Source organism: Salmo salar, chromosome ssa01 (assembly GCF_905237065.1).
Source record: "Salmo salar chromosome ssa01, Ssal_v3.1, whole genome shotgun sequence".
In the NCBI taxonomy this organism is placed as follows: Eukaryota; Metazoa; Chordata; class Actinopteri; order Salmoniformes; family Salmonidae; genus Salmo; species Salmo salar.
The window spans coordinates 133,163,693-133,188,226 of record NC_059442.1 but is presented as its reverse complement, the minus strand read 5'-3'; the positions used below and the strand labels follow the sequence as shown (position 1 = coordinate 133,188,226).

Sequence of the window (24,534 nt, the reverse complement as noted above, 5' to 3'; positions counted from 1 at the left end):
TTTCAATGTCATTATGGGGTGAGAAAACAATATAATCAATTTTGAATTCAGGCTATAACAGCCAAATGTGTAATAAGTCAAGGAGTATGAATACTTTCTGAAGGCACTACAGAAGCAAAAAATATTTGGCTCTATGCCCCAGAATTTGAGATTTGAGGTAGAATGTTCCATATTAGGCAACAGTACAGAATGTTGAGGGCATTTTCTTACATATCGGTTTTACCGTTTAGAAATGAAAGCACTTACGACCTCTTCAAATGGAGGGGGGGGATAAAACTTAAGTGCTTGGACAAATTAACTTAGTGTATTAAAGTAGTCAAAATGTAGTATTTTGTCCCATATTCCTAGCACTCTGACTACATCAAGCTTGTAACTACAAACTTGTTGGATGCATTTGGCGGTTTGTTTTGGTTGTTCTGGATTGTGCCATTTTGTAGTAATTTCTATTGTAAGTAAGAAAGATGTTCTGAACACTTCTACATCTATGTGGATGCTACCATGATTATAGATAATCATGAATTCAAATCGTGCGTAATGATGAGATGGTTACAGAGGCACAGTGATCACACCCACAAAGAAACACTAACCTCCCCCGTTATTGGTCAATGTGAGAGGTGTAGCCTCTAAACAGCATCTCACTCATCAATATTCATGATTCATTCACGGCATTATCAGGATTAACTTAGAAGTGTTCAGAAACATCTTATCTACTCACTTAGAAAGAAACTTACTTCATTCACTATTCAGTTACTATTAGGCAAAAACACAACTGCAAATGCATCCAACGAGATTCTCGCCACACAAGCATGAGGGTCATTGCGTGCAAAGAATATGGGACCAAATATTGAACTTTTAACTGCTTTGATACACTAATAATGAATTTGTCCAAATACTTCTTCACATGGGGTGGGGACTAGTTGAATAAAGTGCTATCATTTCTAAATGGTAAAACAGAATGAAAATACCTTCAAATAAAAAGGTGAAATATTTTATCTCAAATCCAAAATATTTGAGCCAAATTCACAAATTTAGCTTCATTGTCTAAATACATATGAAGGGGAGTGTAGGTGTGTTTGTGTATGATTGAGAAGTGTTTTACCCCAGTATCTTTGATTGTAGTTATCATTCTGAATACTAGACTTAAGCAGAGTACTATATTCTACTCTCTATAGATAGGTGCATAGGCCTATATACCGGCAACAACATCTAAAAATGGTACTGTATGGTCAGCAAATATTTTACTTCTATCCAAAAAACAGCACCCCTGAAGTTTCAATTCAAGTGAATGTCTTGCACACAGCTGTCTCAGAGCGGCTTCATTTCTTTATTCTTCCCGTCTTCCTCTTTTCTTTTACAATTCTTTGGCTTGTTTTCATTTCTCCCTCAATGTCCACAGGCCAGCTTAAGTGAGTCAGCCACAGGATAGAGAGCTCAGTGACTGGCTACAGAAACATGATTACCTCCACCCCAAAAGAAAGGAGGAACAGAGTGGCTTTCATTCTAGTCAGGTGCCTGAAGAGACCCCCCCCCACCTGCCTCTCCTCTCACAATGTGACAGCCCCACTTCAAACCACCCAGCACAGCCTCTTTCTCTCGCTCTCTCATCTGATCACACACAGCTGACAAGCTAAAAGCCTCTCTATGGTCAGACTCCATTTTGAAAAGAATACCAATTTCACAACAACCCTTCCATTACCACGCATTTGTCAAAAGAGGGTTGAGGAGAAAAGGCACAGAGAAAGAGAAATCTCCAGGGAATGCCTCCACTACTTTACTGTCGAAAAATGAAAGAGACGGGTATCAGAATAACTTCCATTACTCTCCCAATTTTCTCCTGATTAAAAATGCATCAAGGCAGGCATTATTCACAGAGAGAGGCCGCTGCTTTATTTAAGCAAAATTAAAAAAGGAAGCAAGAAAAAGGAAATGGCATGCATAACTGGCAGAATGTTGTTTTCATCCCATCAAAATGTAAAAGTAAAATAAACAGTTATTTTAGGGCTCTAAAAGTACTTTTGCATTCTCAATTAGACTGCCTTTAAAAAGGACAGAGTACAGACAGATCAAAAAGTGAGTTCAGAGAGTACCAGCGCCATTGAGATAAAGGGCTCCTTCTATTGCCTGTCAGACCTTTTTTTTCCCAGCTCCTACTCGCTCAGTGATATCCCCATCAGTTCTCATTACTTTAGATGAGATGCATAAAAAAATAAAATACATGAAACTCAACAGCTCATATTGCTAAAACTGTAACTAAAACCCAAGATATCTGAAGTTAATTGTCTCTGCTAACTGTCAATCACTCAGCCATCTGCCAGCATAAAGACAACTGTCAAGGTACAATGATAGATTCATCGACACAGCTCTACTCAAGCCTTATGACTATGACCCAATTGGGATTTCAAGCATGGCAATGGTCATCTAGCCAATTCCCCACCTGCTTTATTTTTTTCCTTAGCATTGCCGACATTCACAAAACCTCAAACAACTGCTGAGTGCTGACCAGATTTTTCTCAAATGAACCATGCAGTTTAACACCAGCTAATATGTACCTCAGCTCCTGATTTGACTTAAAAACCTCAGCTTAATCCCATAAATCTACTCAGCTCCTCCTCTTCTTCTCCCAACCAATCGCCTGGGAGCTTTATGCTCCCTATTCTTTTGTCTGCAAGGTCTCCACAGTGATGGATAAAAAAATAAATAATAATAAAAAAATTTAAAAAATGGGACAAAGTTTGAGTGGCAAGGACAGTAAATCCTTGCCACTTTGGGGTGACATCAGTGGCTGCGATAAGAGGCGTTATCAGGCGTGATGCAGGTCCGCTGAGGGTATGCCACATTGATAAGACCCCTGGCTCTGCACTCCATCTTTTGTCTCCCAAGGTTTCCCCTGATAAGGACGTTTTGGCAGACAAATTGGCCGCTCCATCAATGATGGGCTAAGGGCTAGTTTTTTTTTGTGGGGGGTGGGTCTGCAGGAATGGCATTGGAAAATAAAATGTCTCATTTTACAAGTTATTGCCTTTTGTCCTGGGCTCAGGAAGAAAGAGGATTGTTTATTGGAAGATAACAAGGTCACTTTGAGAGGGAGAAGGGTAGTGATGGGGAGCTAGATGGCTGTCATGGTTTAAATGAACAGAGGTCTAAAAATGATCCTCTTATATTCTTACTGGATCCAGATGGTCCCCCAAGGACATGTAGTCTATCCTTCAGAGTAGCCTACCCTCGAGAGAGCAATTGATAAGAGATATCAGGTTTATGTGCCTTATCTAGAAAGTTTGCCTTAGATTTACTGAAATCATTTGTCAGGCTGAAAATGTCTTACACCAGGCAAAAATATTTTCCGTTTTCAGAATCACACAGTTAAAGTGACTTAGCCTAATAGTTTGTTTGTCAGACAGTAAACACATCAATTAGGATTATGAGCCAGGAATATTCCTCAAAATTAGTTTGTTTATCTAAACACCAGACAATTGTCCTTTCGGTCAAGCCATGGCTGTTTATCTAGGAACCTGGCAGAAAAGAGTTTCCTCCTCAGCTTCCTCCCTGATTTCTGCATCTATCAACAGTATGAGAGTCAGTTAGCGACTGATGAAGAGTGGGTTGACTTGGTGGCTGGCTGTCATTTGTGAAACACCCCAATGGATGAGGTCAGCGCTTGACTTGTACTGAAAAAGGTTCCAGTACTGTTTATTTAGGTGCAGGAACTCAACAATGGCTTTGACCTAATATTCACATATGAAATTCAGCACCCTGGTTCGGCTTCCTGAAGTGTTTGTGAGAATTCTACAGAATAAGTTTTGCTTTCACAAGATCTTAACATAACCGTTTCAGGTTGCGGTTAGCAAGATGCACATTATGTTAGCGAGCTAGCATGTTTACAACAGGCAAAAAAGGTTCCACGCCACTCATGCTGCCGTATCACACTACCTTCTGGTCTTGGATCCGCTACTCCCGCAGGTCCAGGATTAGTTTCAGCCAGAGTTCGTTTGCATTTCACACATGCTTCATTGAACAGATCAGGGTACCAAATGCTCCAGGATCATAAAAGAATATGTGAAAGCGCCCTAAGAGGTGCAGGAACTCAAGCAGTAGATCATTTGAGGTGCCAGTACTTACTCTGTTGCATTAAGAAAGCTGGCTATGCATTGACACTGGAAGAAGAATATTGATGTATGATCTCATACGGATTAACCTTGGAGTGTCGAAGACTATGGTTTGGACAATTAATGGAAACATTTAATGAAAAATAGTGCAAGATAAATGTAAGAATCTTTCCCTCAAACAAGAACGTGTTGAAATAAACAACCTCAGAAAGTGTGAAAGGCCATTCAGATTTTTTACTTTAAAATGTATGCCAAACAAAAAACATTGATTTCCAAGGTTAACAAACCATACAACTCCATGCACAAGGACTACTTAGAACAATTTACAGAAAACATTTCACAAAAACACATTCACTAAAAGAACTGCGTAGATGCAAAGTTTGTAACAGAATTACAGTAAAATCTCCCTCAGTTTTTTTATGCTTTCATGTTTTCCCAAAGCTCTTAAATATCTGCTCCGAATTAAAGATGCAAATATGTCTGCGGAAAGAATGGGGTGTCAGCAATGACATTACATGACACCTTGAGTTTGAAAAAAAAAATTGTTATTGAACTACAGTAAGTGAAGTGGATTTACACCCGGTAACAGAATTACGGTAACGGAATTTGGTGCAGAATTATATATCATGGGTCCCTGATCTGTACTACACAGAAATGTATAATTATGGATATAAATGCCATTCTCTTCATGGTGACGTATGCTATGCACAAAGTTAGACATATGCAAGAGCATAATTTGCATATATACAGTGCCTTGCGAAAGTTTTCGGCCCCCTTGAACTTTGACCTTTTGCCACATTTCAGGCTTCAAACATAAAGATATAAAACTAATTTTTTGTGAAGAATCAACAACAAGTGGGACACAATTATGAAGTGGAACGAAATTTATTGGATATTTCAAACTTTTTAACAAATAAAAAACTGAATAATTGGCCGTGCAAAATTATTCAGCCCCCTTAAGTTAATACTTTGTAGCGCCACCTTTTGCTGCGATTACAGCTGTAAGTCGCTTGGGGTATGCCTCTATCAGTTTTGCACATCGAGAGACTGAAATTTTTGCCCATTCCTCCTTGCAAAACAGCTCGAGCTCAGTGAGGTTGGATGGAGAGCGTTTGAACAGCAGTTTTCAGTTCTTTCCACAGATTCTCGATTGGATTCAGGTCTGGACTTTGACTTGGCCATTCTAACACCTGGATATGTTTATTTGTGAACCATTCCATTGTAGATTTTGCTTTATGTTTTGGATCATTGTCTTGTTGGAAGACAAATCTCCGTCCCAGTCTCAGGTCTTTTGCAGACTCCATCAGGTTTTCTTCCAGAATGGTCCTGTATTTGGCTTCATCCATCTTCCCATCAATTGTAACCATCTTCCCTGCCCCTGCTGAAGAAAAGCAGGCCCAAACCATGATGCTGCCACCACCATGTTTGACAATGGGGATGGTGTGTTCAGGGTGATGAGCTGTGTTGCTTTTACGCTAAACATAACGTTTTGCATTGTTGCCAAAAAGTTCGATTTTGGTTTCATCTGATCAGAGCACCTTCTTCCACATGTTTGGTGTATCTCCCAGGTGGCTAGTGGCAAACTTTAAACAACACTTTTTATGGATATCTTTAAGAAATGGCTCTCTTCTTGCCACTCTTCCATAAAGGCCAGATTTGTGCAGTATACGACTGATTGTCCATAGGACAACAGTCTCCCACCTCAGCTGTAGATCTCTGCAGTTCATCCAGAGTGATCATGGGCCTCTTGGCTGCATCTCTGATCATTCTTCTCCTTGTATGAGCTGAAAGTTTAGAGGGACGGCCGGGTCTTCGTAGATTTGCAGTGGTCTGATACTCCTTCCATTTCAATATTATCGCTTGCACAGTGCTCCTTGGGATGTTTAAAGCTTGGGAAATATTTTTGTATCCAAATCCGGCTTTAAACTTCTCCACAACAGTATCTCGGACCTGCCTGGTGTGTTCCTTGTTCTTCATGATGCTCTCTGTGCTTTAAACGGACCTCTGAGACTATCACAGAGCAGGTGCATTTATACGGAGACTTGATTACACACAGGTGGATTCTATTTATCATCATTAGTCATTTAGGTCAACATTGGATCATTCAGAGATCCTCACTGAACTTCTGGAGAGAGTTTGCTGCACTGAAAGTAAAGGGGCTGAATAATTTTGCACGCGCAATTTTTCAGTTTTTTTTTGTTAAAAAAGTTTGAAAAATCCAATAAATTTCGTTCCACTTCATGATTGTGTCCCACTTGTTGTTGATTTTACACAAAAAATTACAGTTTTATATCTTTATGTTTGAAGCCTGAAATGTGGCAAAAGGTCGAAAAGTTCAAGGGGGCCGAATACTTTCGCAAGGCACTGTAGGTATTATTTTACATACTGGCTATTATTCTAATGAGTTCCTTCCCCAAACAAAACCAAATTTGTTAGTCAGGAACAGTCCAAATCTGAACCAGTCATAGACGTAACGTGTTACAGCCTTATTCTAAAATGGATTTAAAAGAATTATAATAATCCCTCGTCAATCTACACACAATACCCCAGAATGACAAAGCAAAAATAAGGTTTCAATAAAAAAAATTTTAAACGGAACCATCACATTTGCATTAGTATTTAGACCCTTTACTGAGTACTTTGTTGAAGCACCTTTGGCAGCGATTACAGCCGAGTCTTCTTGGGTATGATGCTACAAGCTTGGCAAATCTGTATTTGGGGAGTTTCTCCCATCCTTTTATGCAGATCATCTCAAGCTTTGTCAGGTTGGATGGGGAGCGTCGCTGCACAGCTATTTTCAGGTCTCTCCAGAGATGTAAGATTGGGTTCAATACCGGGCTCCAGCTTGGCCACTCAAGTACGAGACTTGTCCTGAAGCCAGTCCTGCGCCACTCCGTCTCCCGAGTCGTCCGGGTTAGGGTAGGGTTTGGCCGGGGGGGGGGGGCTTTACAAGTAGGCCATCATTGTAAATAAGAAATTGTTCCCATATTTCCTTCGATCCTGACTAGTCTCCCAGTCCCTGCCGCTGAAAAGCATCTCCACAGCATAATGCTGCCACCACCATGCTTCACCGTAGGGATGGTGCCAGGTTTCCTCCAAACGTGACACTTGGTATTCAGTCCAAAGAGTTCAATCTTGGTTTTATCAGACAAGATAATCTTGTTCCTCATGGTCTAAGAGTCCTTTAGGTGCCTTTTGGCAAACTCCAAGTGGGCTGTCATATGCCTTTAACTGAGGAGTGGCTTCCACCTGGCCACTCTACCAAAGGCCTGATTGGTGGAGTGTTGCAGAGATGGTAGTCCTTCTGGAAGGTTTTCCCATCTCCAGAGGAACTCTGGAGCTCTGTCAGAGTGACCATCAGGTTCTTGATCACCACCCTGACCAAGGCCCTTCTCCCCCGATTGCTCCAAGCTTCTTCCATTTAAGAATTATGGAGGCCACTGTGTTCTTGGGAACCTTCAATGCTGCAGAATTGTTTTGGTACCCTTCCCCAGAGCTGTGCCTCGACACAATCCCGTATTGGAGCTCTACGGACAATCCCTTCAACCTCATGGCTTGGTTTTTGCTCTGACATGCACTGTCAACTGTGGGACCTTATATAGACAGGTGTCTGCCTTTCCAAATCATGTCCAATCAATTGAATTTACCACAGGTGGACTACAATCAAGTTGTAGGAACATCTCAAGGATGATCAATGGAAACAGGATGCACCTGAGCTCAATTTCCAGTCTCATAGCAAAGGGTCTAAATACTTACGTAAATAATATATGTCTCAGCCTCCAGTATTTATGCTGCAGTAGTTTATGTGTCGGGGGGCTAGGGTCAGTCTGTGACATCTGGAGTATTTCTCTTGTCTTATCCGGTGTCCTGTGTGAATTTAAATATGCTCTCTCTAATTCTCTCTTTCTTTCTCTCGGAGGACCTGAGCCCTAGGACCATGCCTCAGGACTACCTGGCATGATGACTCCTTGCTGTCCCCAGTCCGCCTGGCCGTGCTGCTGCTCCAGTTTCAACTGTTCTGCCTGCGGCTATGGAACCCTGACCTGTTCACCGGACGTGCTTGTTGCACCCTCGACAACTACTATGATTATTATTATTTGACCATGCTGGTCATTTATGAACATTTTAACATCTTGACCATGTTCTGTTATAATATCCACCCGGCACAGCCAGAAGAGGACTGGCCACCCCTCATAGCCTGGTTCCTCTCTAGGTTTCTTCCTAGGTTTTTGGCCTTTCTAGGGAGTTTTTCCTAGGGAGTTTTTCCTAGCCACCGTGCTTCTTTCACATGCATTGCTTGCTGTTTGGGGTTTTAGGCTGGGTTTCTGTACAGCACTTTGAGATATCAGCTGATGTACGAAGGGCTATATAAATAAATACATTTGATATATTTTCGCATTGTCATTATGGAGTATTGTATGTAGATTGATGAGGACTTTTTTTTAAATCCATTTTAGAATAAGGCTGTAATGTAACAAAATGTGGAAAAAGTCAAAGGGTCAGAATACTTTCCGAATGCACTGTATATGTATCATCACAGTAGACTAGAGTACAATAAAGTTCAGTATATTATACTGTACTCGTGTGCGCTACTGTACTATACTTTTCTTTACTGTACTCTATTGTGCTTCACATACTGTACTGTCCAAACATGTAAAACATAGACGTCTATGATTGGTTCAGATTTGGTCCGGTCACCAATCATGGACGCCTATGCTTATTCAAGGCCGGTCCAGACCAAAAATCAACGTCTGTAGACGCAGAAATCAAGGCCGGTCCGGAATGACGTCTGTGGACATTGAAATCAAAGCCAGGATGGACTGACCAAATTTCAATGTCCATTGACGTCCGGTGTCGGTCGGTGCTCAGATGCTGGTTACAGTAAATAGAAAGGGGGGGGGGGGGCATGGGTAGGTATCAGTAAGAGCCGGGAGAGTTAATGTTAACTGGAGAGAGGGAGGAGTTGTCCAGAATGTTTTCACACTCTCGCTTTGATGACCATACAACAGAAAGAAATCAGTTATGAACTGAACATAACAGAATGCCAGTGGAAGGTAGGACAGTAGCAGGTGACCCAACTGCGAATACTAGGATTTCCCCATTGTAGCCAATTCAATTGTATTAATTCCATTACTATTTTGTCCGTAATTATGTTACTGAACTACACATTTTAAACACTTAATAATGCATAAACAAAAATTGAGATCAGTAAAAATACTAAGTAATTGGTAGGTCTACCTTTACTTACTTCTGTGAACATTCATTATCCTGTCTCTTCGTGAAGGAGAAAAATTTGAAAATATCTTAAAAGATGCATGGATTTTTTGGTAATGGAATTACAAGGCACAAGGCAATGCTTCTTAAAACTTACAGAAGGCAAAAAAAGTATCCAAAACTAAATATAAGTGCTGATATTAGTTAGCAGCAGGGTTTTCGTTAGCCGTCAATTGCTGGCTTTTGGACCAGCCAAAAAATGTAAAGCTGATAAATGAAACTATTCCCGGCTAAAATGACCAGGAGAAAAAATCCCATTGCAAAATAATTATTTTCATTGATTGATGTAAATACATTTGACCGTCATGCTTATCGGTCTATATCGGTCCACTTTACAATGTGAGGTGGAGGCAGTATGCATTTGGAAACATACTTAATTGTTTGAATGTTCTATTTCATATTATTAGGCATGTCTTACCTTGCTTTAATATAGCCTATTGGCAAAATATGACCATGGAAACGTGGAGGCAATTCATTTATAAAAACACTTCAGAGCGCATGAGTTTCAAGTTTGGGGAAGCTTTATCCTACCATTTCTACCATTCTGCGTACCAGTTATGATTTTCATATGCGCATTTTCGTGGAACAGTTGTTTCAATAATAATATTTTCATTTCTCGAAATCATTGAATTAAAATTATCAAATGTAAAAGTCAACTAATGTGATATCACCAGCCTCTGCCATATGCACACATTGATACACCGTGATCCATTAGTGGCTAGAAAAAAAAGGGGGGCATGGAACTCATTGCCTAAAGGCCTACATCTGCATTGGCCTATAACTTCCATTGCTCTTTCACACCGAGTATTGGTGATTATCAAGAGGGAGATTGCTAGAAAGATTGTTTCAAATAGCTTACTGTGAGGAACTATCATTTTAATATATTATAATTTGCAATGGATGTAAAAAAAAAACACTTTACTACATTTCCAAGCAGGACAGGTACTTCTATGCGTCCTCAGGTGCGTGTGCTCCCTCAACATTAACAGGACAGAGAAACCAGACATGCTCATTGATCACACGGAGTACTCCAAACAAAAGACAATGAAAAAAAATTGAAAAATCTCAAATTATTGTTATGAAATAAACCAAAACTTGCAGAAGTGTAGCAGGTTGTGAACTCTGCAAACAATGTTGACTCAGAATGAGAATTGTAAATGACTGTAATTACATGTATTAACAGAAATGAATGCAACCAAATGACAGGGATTAACGGTAGATTTACTACTTGTGACAAACTCGGCAAAAAAAGAAACTTATTTTTTTTCAGGACCCTATCTTTCAAAGATAATTAGTAAAAATCCAAATAACTTCACAGATCTTCATTGTAAAGGGTTTAAACACTGTTTCCCATGCTTGTTCAATGAACCAGGTCGCAATTGTAAATCACAACTTGTTCTCAACTTGCCTACCTGGTTAAATAAAGGTGAAATAAAATAAATAAAAAAACCATAAACAATTAATGAACATGCACCTGTGGAACGGTCGTTAAGACACTAACAGCTTACGGACGGTAGGCAATTAAGGTCACAGTTAGGAAAACTTAGGACACTAGAGAGGCCTTTCTACTGACTCTGAAAAACACCAAAAGAAAAATGCCAAGGGTCCCTGCTAATCTGCCTGAACGTGCCTTAGGCATGCTGCAAGCAGGCACGAGGACTGCAGATGTGGCCAGGGCAATACATTGCCATGTCCCGTACTGTGAGACGCCTAAGACAGCGCTACAGGGAGACAGGATGCACAGCTGATCATCCTCGCAGTGGCAGACCACGTGTTACAACACCTGCACAGGATCGATACATCCGAACTTCACACCTGCGGGACAGGTACAGGATGGCAACAACAACTGCCCGAGTTACACCAGGAACGCACATTCCCCCCCATCAGTGCTCAGACTGTCCGCAATAGGCTGAGAGAGGCTGGACTGAGGGTTTGTAGGCCTGTTGTAAGGCAGGTCCTCACCAGACATCACCGGCAACAACGTCGTCTATGCACACAAACCCACCGTCGCTGGACCAGACAGGACTGGCAAAGAGTGCTCTTCACTGACGAGTCGCGGTTTTGTCTCACCAGGGGTGATGGTCGGATTCGCGTTTATCGTCGAAGGAATGAGCGTTACACCGAGGCCTGTACTCTGGAGCGGGATCGATTTGGAGGTGGAGGGTTCGTCATGGTCTGGGGCGGTGTGTCAGCATCATCGGACTGAGCTTGTCGTCATTGCAGGCAATCTCAACGCTGTGCGTTACAGGGAAGACATCCTCCTCCCTCATGTGGTACCCTTCCTGCAGGCTCATCCTGACATGACCTTCCAGCATGACAATGCCACCAGCCATACTGCTCGTTCTGTGCGTGATGTCCTGCAAGACTGGAATGTCAGTGTTGGAATGTCAGTGTTCTGCCATGGCCAGCGAAGAGCCCGAATCTCAATCCCATTGAGCACATCTGGGACCCGTTGGATCCGAGGGTGAGGGCTAGGGCCATTCCCCCCAGAAATGTCTGGGATCTTGCAGGTGCCTTGGTGGAAGAGTGGGGTTACATCTCACAGAAAAGAACTGGCAGATCTGGTGCAGTCCATTAGTAGGAGATGCACTGCAGTACTTAATGCAGCTGGTGGCCACACCAGATACTGACTTACTTTTGATTTTGACCCCCCCCCCTTTGTACAGGGACACATTATTTAATTTCTGTTAGTCACATGTCTGTGGAACTTGTTCAGTTTGTCTCAGTTGTTGAATCTTATGTTCATACAAATATTTACACATGTTAAGTTTGCTGAAAATAAACGCTGTTGACAGTGAGAGGACGTTTATTTTTTTGCTGAGTTTATATTATGGGGAATTTATTTAAAAAAATAAGGGCAAACAATTCACACAATGAAACAATGAATGCGAAAGAACAGCTGAGCCATTCTGGAGAGAGAGAGAGAGAGAGAGAGAGAGAGAGAAAGAGAGAGAGAAAGAGAGAGAGAAAGAGAGAGAGAAAGAGAGAGAGAAAGAGAGAGAGAAAGAGAGAGAGAAAGAGAAAGAGAAGGGAGAAAGAGAAGAGAGAGAGAGACACACTCACCTATATCGTTGCCACACACCCTTCTCTTCTTGTCAACATTTGAAATTATACTCACGACACATTATCATCACAGATATTTGATGCTTTTAACGTACAGCCGCAACTCAATAATCAGCTAGGCCTATTGTCACACATGCTGCCCAAATTGCGGCCTTCCCAAATACGCATACGAGCTTGTGATTTGAAACAATCCACAGCTATTTAAAGAAGCAAATGATCATCAATTCCTCTGTGGCTAATCCATGCTTTCTGGTGAAGTATTTTATTTATTTCTGTATAAAGAGGAGTAATTATATAATTTTGGCAAATGTATTTTTCCATTTACTCCACTATTGGACCCACCGCTATGCCATTTCTCTCCTGTTCTATTGGTTTTCATGTAAACTTGATTTAGTTGTCCAGAAGCCAATCCTAGTCATATTAATAACCTATCCTAGTTGTTGCATCTTTAGATCCCCCCCTCTTTTCTTAGTTTTCCCGCGAATTGCATTTTGGCAAATGTTTGAAAATTACATTTTATTGGCTGCTTCATTACATGAGTTGCATGTTCTGTTCAGATGCATTACCAGAATCTACATGTGATTTCTGTCATTCTGAGCACCACGTGTAGACGCCCTAATTTGTTATGAACCCAATGCATATGGGTCCGGAAAATGTCTCAAATAGCCAGTCAATTTAAATATTCCCTGTCACGTTGTCAGGTGCCACATTTTCCTAACAGACACCCTGGTTGGCAAGGGTCGTCGCTTCAACCTTATTGCGTTTTGATGTATTTCTAATAGACGGATTGGTTGTTTAGAAACAAAACCGACACGTGCGCATCTAATGGGGCAAAACAGACAGGGTTGGCGTAGATTGTTGCCAACATGTAAATTATATTTAGTCTCCAAATACATTTGCAAAACGAGCACTTGTTGTCTATCAAATACATCGTCGCTGTTGTTAACTAGCTAGCGAATTTGTCATATTGGCATCGACATAAAATCAGTCAAAACAAGACATGGTATCAAGAATATGATAAAAAAAACTTGCTGAAACGAGCCACCTACGATTCCCCACATGGCAGCTTCTTGTGATCTGACCGTTCAGAATCATAGCAAAGCACAGCTTCCGCCCCATCGATGGGCGCACATCATTTTTCGTGACGTTTTCAGCCAACCCTTCTATCTTTTAATACTTTTTCTGGTAGATGATGTTTTCTAAGACCCCTTTTCCTATCTGTTTGACTAGAAAGTAAAGCCATTAATTATGCCATATTTTTAAGATGGAAAATGGTTGAAAAATGTATCTACAGCGAGGGAAAAAAGTATTTGATCCTCTGCTGATTTTGTACGTTTGCCCACTGACAAAGAAATGATCAATCTATAATTTTAATGGTAGGTTTATTTGAACAGTGAGAGACAGAATAACAACAAAAAATCCAGAAAAACGTATGTCAAAAAATGATTAGCATTTTAATGGAGGGAAATAGGTATTTGACCCCTCTGCAAAACATGACTTAGTACTTGGTGGCAAAACCCTTGTTGGCAATCACAGAGGTGAGACGTTTCTTGTAGTTGGCCACCAGGTTTGCACACATCTCAGGAGGGATTTTGTCCCACTCCTCTTTGCAGATCTTCTCCAAGTCATTAAGGTTTCGAGGCTGACGTTTGGCAACTCGAACCTTCAGCTCCCCACACAGATTTTCTATGGGATTAAGATCTGGAGACTGGCTAGGCCACTCCAGGACCTTAATGTGATTCTTCTTGAGCCACTCCTTTGTTGCCTTGGCCGTGTGTTTTGGGTCATTGTCATACTGGAATACCCATCCACGACACATTTTCAATGCCCTGGCTGAGGGAAGGAGGTTCTCACCCAAGATTTGATGGTACATGGCCCCGTCCATCGTCCCTTTGATGTGGTGAAGTTGTCCTGTCCCCTTAACAGAAAAACACCCCCAAAGCATAATGTTTCCACCTCCATGTTTGACGGTGGGGATGGTGTTCTTGGGGTCATAGGCAGCATTCCTTCTCCTCCAAACACGGCGAGTTGAGTTGATGTTAAAGAGCTCCATTTTGGTCTCATCTGACCACAACACTTTCACCAGTTGTCCTCTGAATCATTCAGATGTTCATTGGCAAACTTCAGACGGGCATGTATATGTGCTTTCTTGAGCAGGGGGACCTTGCGGGCGCTGCAGGATTTCAGTCCTTCACGGCGTAGTGTGTTACCAATTGTTTTCTTGGTGACTGTGGTCTCAGCTGCCTTGAGATCATTGACAAGATCCTCCCGTGTAGTTCTGGGCTGATTCCTCACCGTTCTCATGATCATTGCAACTCCACGAGGTGAGATCTTGCATGGAGCCCCAGGCCGAGGGAGATCGACAGTTCTTTTGCGTTTCTTCCATTTGCGAATAATCGCACCAACTGTTGTCACCTTCTCACCAAGCTGCTTGGCGATGGTCTTGTAGCCCATTCCAGCCTTGTGTAGGTCTACAATCTTGTCCCTGACATCCTTGGAGAGCTCTTTGGTCTTGGCCATGGTGGAGAGTTTGGAATCTGATTGATTGCTTCTGTGGACAGGTGTCTTTTATACAGGTAACAAGCTGAGATTAGGAGCACTCCCTTTAAGAGTGTGCTCCTAATCTCAGCTCGTTACCTGTATAAAAGACACCTGGAAGCTAGAAATCTTTCTGATTGAGAGGGGGTCAAATACTTATGTCTCTCATTAAAATGCAAATCAATTTATAACATTTTTGACATGCGTTTTTATGGATTTGTTGTTATTCTGTCTCTCACTGCTCAAATAAACTTACCATTAAAATTATAGACTGATCATTTCTTTGTCAGTGGACAAACGTACAAAATCAGCAGGGGATCAAATACTTTTTTCCCCTCACTGTATGTATCATTTCCTCAAAATATAGACAGCCTTCATTTGACACCCAATTTGACATCTTATGAACTCCATGTTGGTGCTCATGGGTCCTTTTACATGGAAATTACACAGATAAAAAGGCGGTGATCTGCCTGACCTTCCAGACGCTTCTCTCCTCTGAACGGCCTCCAGGGCCTTGACTGGAGCAGAGTAACATTGCCCTGTGACCCTTCCTTTCAATAAACACTAAAACACATAGACAAAAAAAGACACACACACACACTCGCTAACTCCCCTCTCTCAACCCCTCCACCTCATTCCTCCCCCAATCCTCTCAGCTTGTCTTTGCAGTTCTTAGAATCCTCAGTTAATAATTAGATTATCATGAAAAAAGGTTTAGGCTTAGCGCCCTTTTCACTCTCTAGTTGGATTCATTAGAGTGCTATGCCAACGTCCTTCCTTCCCTAACCACTGACATCCCTGACAGGTCCAAATGCAAAACACAGACACAGGAGGAACAAACTTCATACAGTAACGTTGACCTAATTTAACTTTTTTTTTTTACGTCTCTACACTGAGTGGCCTCCTTACAGCGTTATCACTCTGAATAACAGAGCTACAACCTTGCAAAGAGCGGTCAGCCACCTACAGGCTCTTTACAACCTGAAAGGTATGCAAACCGCATCAACGGTGTTACAGTACACTGGTAAAAACATTGGATAAGACTCACCATTAGTGATACGGTCACAAAGACCTGCAAAACCACAGGTTCTGTTTGGGGATGACAGTAAAAATGGGTATTAAATGACTGCTTTAAAAGCACTGAAAATGCAGAAGGTTTTGTGAATAATTCATGCCAAAAGTGAGCCCTAAAGTATTAACAACAATTTCCATCAAAGACCTGCAATGCCAGACTGATATCTTGCAGTCACACTTAAAGACTATCTACTGACTCTCAAAGGCCTCCTCTAAATGGACGCAGGATCCTGTCAAAGCGATGGAGCCAGGGAGACAGGGCAAGCAGTCTAGTCTGAGTCTAAAACAGACTGACAGACAGCACTGCTACTGCAGCTGCTGGTTTCATCTCTGCACCCCCTCATGCATTTTTAATGGAATCTATTACTCCCGGATTAGCCGATAAGAGCCATCCTGTTTAAATTCTCTAATAGTTTCCATAATTGGTATCAGAACATGGTTGGAGAGAGACAGATTTTTCCTCTTATGCCCTATTTTTTTTTTTTTTTACAAAAAAGACAACAAGGTTGAACTGCAGGACATCCAAACAACCCAGAACAGCTCTGCTCCACACAATGAGCGTGCACAAGGCCTGGGGCCGACAACAATGAGCCTCATTTCCATTGAGATTAGCTTCTATAAAAAGGTATTACAACAGTGTTAAGCAGGGTTTGGAGGATTGTTATTTCTATACAATGCATGCACTTGCTCGAAAATGTATGGAAAATAAATACAATGGGTCGATATGAATATCCCTGGAGAGACTTCTGGCAGATGCATTTTGAGAGAGCCATAAAACCTTTGAGAGCGGGAGGGAATGACAAGCCTAGACTCAGTAGAATGTTCAGATTCATTTAAATGTTTCATTAGACCTAGGCCAAGTACATGCAAAACCCCCCAAAAATACTAAATCGCCAACCAAAAATAAAATTCTCTACTAGAATGAAAGAAAAATATATATATATTTTACCACAGACACATTGTCAACTTGGGGGGGGGAGAGTAGGTAACCTGAACATACAGCCCATGTAGGCTAATCATAAATCCCATGAACTCATTCAGTTCTGTCAGGGCATCATTAATGGTTCTCACAGTAGGGAGCCTTGGTACAGAGCCTTGGGCTCCCTCAACCCTGTCCTTGCACAGGTGCCAAGGTAAAATCACTGCTCATGCTTTGGGCATGGAGCCTGGCAATAGCCGAGGGAGCATAAAAAGTAAACAGGGCCTTATCTTATCCTCATCCCACACACCGACTGGATAACCCTGGGGAACATTGGCCAACCTTGACTTCTAGTGTGTGTGTGTGAGATATATATATATATATATATCTCACACATATATACACACACCTTTAGTGAGGCAGAGTGCACAGACAGATCTCTCCTGTCTGTTGTCCATACAGATGTTCGGCAATAAAAATGCCCCATTCCTGGGCTTCCCGTCCCACACCACTGCCACTTTGTATTGGCTGCATCAGAGATCATTATTTAGTCTGCCTCTATTAATAGCCAACAATAATAGTTACGTCGATACGCCCGCTGTGTGCTCTGCATGTAAATGTCATCATAATATAAAAATAAAACGTATTTATTAATTGTGGACTACCACATTGGATGGCCTTGAATTGAATTGTGAATGAATGCTTTCACGACAAAATAGTTCCTCTGTATGACATGTTAGACTTTGTGCTTCCCATAAAGCCTGCTCTTTTACCATGAACAGTTTCTGACAGGTTTTAAATGGGTGTGGGTGGGCTGACAAATGGGCAGAGAGAGAGGACTGCTCACTGAGGGCACTGACAAGATGTCTGGATCTAATCAAAACACACCTTAAGCTATCAGACCACAGCCCAACAACTACAGCCATAACAGAAGTTTGTTTACAATGAATCAACTTGAGAAATGGTCCATGCCTTACAAAAACATTCATATTATGCTGCAGGTATTCAAGCTTTCTGACAGAAGAAGCTTTGACAAACAAAGAAAATCCCAAGTTATTGCAATGAGCACTGTTCAAAAGCTAGCTAGGGTTAAAACATACACACAACGTCAGAGCAATAACTATCCGTTTTGATCTACAGATGCTTTGCGTCTATGATCCGCCCACTGACTGCCAGTCTCACCTGCTGGGAGTGGAAACCCAAAAAGATGAACCCAGGCAATAATCAAAAGGCCTGTCTTTGTCTTTAATCAGTTAGAGCACACATGGGAGACATGGAAGCTTTTCTAGTCAAAACACAGTGACAGATGTTCTTCTGTCTCTCTATACAGATTAGCATGGTTGGTGAAGAGTCTACAGAACCAGACTAGACTGGACTGGCCTATACCAGACAGGGCAGACTAAAGTCAAGTTAGACCTCTCATGAATATTCTCATAGACCATCTCAAGCAATCATTGTTACTGGGCTCTACAAGTACGTTGATTGAGTTTATGCTCTCAATCTGGCCAAGAACAAATCCTTTAACTAGTCTTTGTATGTCCTTAGGGTTTAATAATCATTTTTCCATCATAATCCTAACTGTTTGTTTTGCTTACCCACCCTCTAGAGACAAAGTGGCAGCTATGCCTGCCTGATGAGATTTTGTCTACAAAGGAAAAACGTTCCTACAGTATAGTTTTGGCTACAGTGCCTTTCATTGCCAAACTCCTCCATACCCACCCACCCACCACTCACCAAGCCCTCCCCTCTCCTGTCAGAGCAGGCAAGGCCATTCATTATGCTGTTAAGGGTCACTGATTCCTTCAAGTCATTAAACATTTTAATAAAAACAGAGAAGTCATGAGAAAAGATTGGCAAAATGCTCCCTGCAGGGTACTCACACTGGAGAGAACTCCTTTTCCACACTTAATGATAAGCTCTGGTCCTCACAGGGCGGCATGGAAAAACCAAACTGTTCTTGGAGAAAGAGGACTTTGGTCCCTGGACTAATCCAAAATGACCTCTGCCTGCTGCCTTCCCAGTAAGGGCAGATAACATTGCTTCGCATGCAATCAGCCAGTATGTGTATTCTTTGAGGTTTCTGAGCACCATAATGTACACAAAACAACAGACTGTTTCAAATGGTAAACACAGCAACGACAGCCTCCCCAGAGCTCCCCCTCCCCATTGACCCCAGAGACCCAATCCTCTAACTCCCACCCTTAACCCCCTGTCTCTTAGCCTCCTCATCCCATCAAAATAAAAAAAAGACCAATTAGGCAGATTTCAAAAGATGGCAGCTAGCTCATAATTACACATGACATTGTTAGGAGATAAAAGGTGATTACTATGGATGCATGGGAGAAACAGCTTAGCAACCAAGCCATTGACAATATCCCTTTAAGCAGAGCAGGGTGATTGGCCGTCCATGCACTCTCTGAGGTCACTTTACCTCCACTGACTCTCTCCATCTCACAAACACAAAAAGAGCAAACAGTCACTGGGCAGGAAACACAAATTCCCAATATTAGGTTGACATCAACAAACCATCTTGGTAATAACAGCCATTTTGTTTTGCCCCATGACTAGGCCGAAAAGCCTAGCTGTGTGTTGGATATGAAGCGCAAAGGACTGCATAAAGGGAAAGACTGGTTGAACATATCAATTCTATCTTACTGTTCACCAGCACATGAGAGTGGGTGGGCCTGCTGCACAGAGTAGGCAATATAGCCTCTTGCAGAGTAACTACGGGATACATAATACAATGTGATATTCATGTAGCCCTACCTGTGGTGGTGCAGAATTATTTTCAATGTCTTTTTTTATCATCACTCTTTGTTTTTAGCCGGTGGAGAAATTTGGGATGTGCATGTCACCTACACACTCCAAAATAATTTCCAAATCTCTTGGTGAAATGATAGTAGCTAAGATATTCATAGAACTCCAGGCTAAAAATGCACACACCTCATTGGTTTGAAACCTAGCAGAGCATAACATGCAACAAAGAGGCATAACATACAATCAATCCAGTATCCCTGCACATTGTAAATATGGTACTGAAACTGACCCTGTATATATAGTACGCTTACTTACTTCATCGTGTTCTTCTTATTTCTTGTGTGTTTTTGTTCTACCTTATGTTATTTTTAGTATTGTTATTGATTACTGCATTGTTGGGGTAAGAGTTTGCAAGAAAAGCATTTCACTGTACTTGTGCATGTGACATTAAAACTTGAGTGGCTAGACGAGTGGACTGGGGGGGGCCAACGCAGAACCTTCAAAAGAGCTACTCCGATGGTGACCTGTATGGAGAGCAGAGGGAAACAAGCCAGCAGATGACAAATCCCCATCATGGAACCGGAGAAAAAATGCTGATGGGTGTGAGGTGATCTGTAGAAAACCCCAGGGAGATGTGCACATGACTGTTTGTAATTCTACCCGCTAGCCTCTGATACACTGACTACAGGCTGGCCAAGCCATAAAAAGCTAAGCCTTTTAACGGTTTCTCAGATCAAGAAAAAGCACAAGCCAAGCCAATATCTAGAATGTTAATTAGAGCAGTGTATGCCGATATATCAGTTTTGCTACTAGGCTACTCAGTAAAATGTCTGACATCCCCACTAGGCCTGGGTTATATCAATCCAGTATAATAAACACAAGGACACTTTCCATCCTCCAACCCAAATGTTCCCCAAAATGAAGGATGTTGTCTGTCAAAACCAATACAGACATTACAGGCAAAGCCAAAGCAATTTCAGAGTAATTACATTGACTTTATGCTCAGTCATATATTAAACATACAGCACTACACACAGAGTGGCAGCTGAAAGTAAGATTTTTTTGCCACTGCTATTCAAACTGCAGACTTGACAGAATTATTAAAGTAGAGCCCAGTCAAACGGATTGAATGTCAACTCAAGATGTGTGAATAAAGCAATTTCCTTAGTGGGGATGTGGGGGAGGGTAAGTCAGAGCATTTTTCATTTAGTTTAATTACATTCGCTCTACTCAAAAGGCCATAATGTTTATTTCATGATTTAAATATATTCAGAGGCAATCCCATAATGATGCTAAATTATGTGAGTGGGCAGGAGTGAGAGCAGGCCCTCCCTAATTTTGTTTCAGATGCTTTATGGTATAACATTTATACAGACAGAGGCCTTTCAGGTACTGAGGCAAGAGACATGGAGACGGATGGAATGAGTTCTTAGGACTATTCATCATCAGTGCTTGACTTGGGCAGGAGCTCACTGGAGCGGAGTACCGGCACCTCAAATGTTCTACTGCTACAGCTTATAGAATATTATCTCAAAAGTATTGTGGAGCTCCTGCACCTAAATATAAACTAAATCAGTATCAGCACTTATTTCAGTCCAAGTCAAGTACTGTCCATCATACATATGGCCTGATGGGCTTTAAAAGACTACACTAAGAACATAAACTGAAAACATTGCATTTCAGACTTAGTCTGGTTAAAATGTGCTTTTAAAAGATGTCTTCAATAAAAAAATGTAAGTTTAGTCACTGGCAGAAATTCAGATAGTAGAGTAAGTTGTTAATTTGCCATGATGTCTCTCTTTTAATGCTAAACCTCAGATGGGAAGGAGATGTGACCACTCTCTACCCAATAAATGATCTGACACCGCCAGGAAAGCATGCAGGATAGAATTTCACACCTCGGCCTATTATCGATGGCCCTTTACTGCGGCCAACCTTCAGCTCTGCCTCTAGGTGCAATGAGGTGTGAGGATTCCTCCTCCGGCTTTGCCAATAGACGTGGAAGATAGCCTTTGGATGCAGCTTTGAAGGGCCAATAATATACTTCAAAGCATTTCCTGTAACCACTGGGTTTCTGACACATAAGTCCTCCTTTATTGCAGGCTGTACATCCACCAAAAAAACATTCTGCTCGCCTCAGAGACAGAGTGGAACTTCATGCCAGACTAGACCCGTTTGGAGCTTTCAATCAGGGACTGGTTCCATAGCGGAGGGAAGTAGTTTGGGGGTGCTGTGCTGAAGACCTCTATATTGGTCCGCTAATACAGGACTAGTAAAAGGCCCAGTAGACCACTTTTTTGGAAAAGTCTGATAATTATCTGTACAAAAAAGTTACTGATAATACTTGTGGAATATAAAAACAATAACTTGATATATGTTTTCCAGTTTCTTGAAATACTTTGCAACTTATTTCTGTGAAAACTGAAATGCCTTATTCATTCCTTTTCCATTTTAGTAGATGCTCTTATCCAGAGCAATTTACACTAGTGAGTGCATACATTTTCATACTGGTCCCCGCAGGAATCAAACCCACAACCCTATCATTGCAAGCGCCATGCTCTACCAACTGAGCCACATGAGTACTCAATTACTGTATTGCACATTGTTTTTCTTCATGGTGATGGAAAGTCTACAGGTACAAACCTAGATGACCAGCCTATGTACAATACAGTAATGTACATTTACATTGTGATTTGTAAAGACGGTAAATTAATACTGCACAAAACATTGTTAGGGTTTTGTTCTTTCTGGATTCCATTAGAATGACAATGGCAGAAAAAAGGACAGGGCAAAAACTAGTCTGCTTATACTAGTAAAAAAAATCTTTATCAAAAAATATTTTTTTAAATAATTTTTTAGGGGGTGGAGCAGTACCCTCCGCACCCCTAATTTCCGCAGCTATGACTAGTTCCAAATGCGCACAAAGGTGGAACTGAAAAATGCTAGTCTAATACTCAACATAAATTTAAAGAATAAACTTAGCAGTTAGGTATCTGGATATGCCTTAAAACGGAGCGGACAATCAAAAACATGAAAGTAGCCTTCCACCCTGTGTCCCAGTCCAATATATTTAATATTCTAGTATCACTCAAATCTGTCCCACAGTCTCTCGAACTAGGTCCAATAGATGCCGCATTCAGGGGCAGACTGTTTCCATAAAACAGTTAATCCAAAGGAAAGTAATTCTAGACTACAGGACAAATAATGAACAAGTCTAGACTGGGTCTGGGACCATACGCATATTAGTGGGCTACTGGTCTCATTGCGCACAAGACATTGATGGATTAACTGAATTAATTCACCTTTATTTGATCCAAGTGGAACAATCTAGGCTATATAAATGCACCACGTTTCATAAAAGGAGATTGATTTCCCTCCCATTCACATCATTCTTAAGGTCTACAAATCTTAACCATAGCCTAGTAAAATGAATGCACCTGCTGATAACCGCAAACAATGCATTAAACTGAATGGATAGCCTGGCGAGATTATGTCAAATGAAGTACTGCAATGAAGACTAGAATAGTACATAAAAACTATTTCTTACATACAGTGTTCAGTGTTAACATAAGGCTTGTTTATCTTTGGCTCGCCACTGCTGGATGCTTGTTCCCCTGTTCGGAAGGCGTATTTCCTTTTCCAAAGAGACGTTGCTGAAGTCCGATGAGACTGGGAATTATCGGTCTGAAAATATCCATGAGAACCACTTTTAAAAAGTATGTTCGAAATGCCAAATGGGTTGATATTGAAAATAAATTAGTTTGTAGCTATATTCAGTTCAATTTGTCTCCCATGTCCTCTTCTCTCCCCAAAGCCGACCGAAATGAAAGATGTCGAAGTGCAAGGAATGAATTCTCCCGACTGCACAAACCGGGCATCCGACCAATCAATTAAGAGTAAATTTGAATATTCCCACGGCTCAACCAATCGTTTGAAACAGAAGGCGGTAACCACGGTGACGCCGCAAGCGTCTAGGTGAGCACGTTGTTATTTCGCGGAAAAACTTAAAGGGGTATTGCATGGCTTCTGTCAGGGTCTCGCTCTACAACAAAGGAGATTAAAATATGTTTAATTTACTCATTGTTGTTCGATTAGCACATGATCGAACACAAATGTAACATACACAAATAGATACATGGTTTCTGAAATAAGACGTTTTGAGTGTCATCAATTAGGCTAACACAAAAATTAAGCCTCTTCTAAAAAGCTTTCCAGCTGGCCTTAATATGGCGTCAGCATGCTTCAGTTCAGCTGGCGCCTAAATTTAGCTAGCCAAACCGAACGAGTGTGCTTGCATACTTCGTTAAAAGACCTTAGCTAAAACATTTTAAAAAGCTACATTAGTACTGTTTGTCCATTTTGAGACCCTGTAGCCAGTATACACTTCCTCAAAATAGTCCAAATTAATCTAACTCAAGAAATCTGTCATTAATTTTGAAATTTTTGAAGTAATTTGAGAAACCAAGGCTGTTGAGTCTGCCGATAAGAATGCTGTGATTGACAGAGTCGAAAGCCTTGGCCAGGTCGATAAATACGGCTGCACAGTATTGTCTTTTATCGATGGCGGTTATGATGTCGTTTAGGACCTTGAGCGTGGCTGAGGTGCACCCATGACCAGCTCAGAAACCAGATTGCATAGCAGAGAAGGTACGGTGGGATTTGAAATGGTCAGTGATCTGTTTGTTAACTTGGCTTTCAAAGACCTTAGAAAGGCAGGGTAGGATAGATATAGGTCTGTAACATTTTGGGTCCAGGGTGTCTCCCCTTTTGAAGAGGGGGATGACCGCGGCAGCTTCCAATCTTTGG

At 41.4% G+C, this 24,534-nt stretch overlaps 1 protein-coding gene across 2 annotated transcripts in view; it reads right to left on the bottom strand.

Moving 5' to 3' along the window:
• The window catches only part of LOC106564165 (protein FAM222A), a 38,324-nt gene extending 14,745 nt beyond the window's left edge, over positions 1 to 23,579 (bottom strand). Inside the window, exon 1 of one of the 2 annotated variants that reach the window (XM_014130205.2) lies at positions 23,276 to 23,579. The gene's annotated coding sequence lies outside the window, so the exon portion shown is untranslated. The remainder of the gene's footprint in view (positions 1 to 23,275) is intronic. The other variant, XM_014130195.2, reaches the window with a different exon arrangement.
• Positions 23,580 to 24,534: the final 955 nt, after the last annotated feature.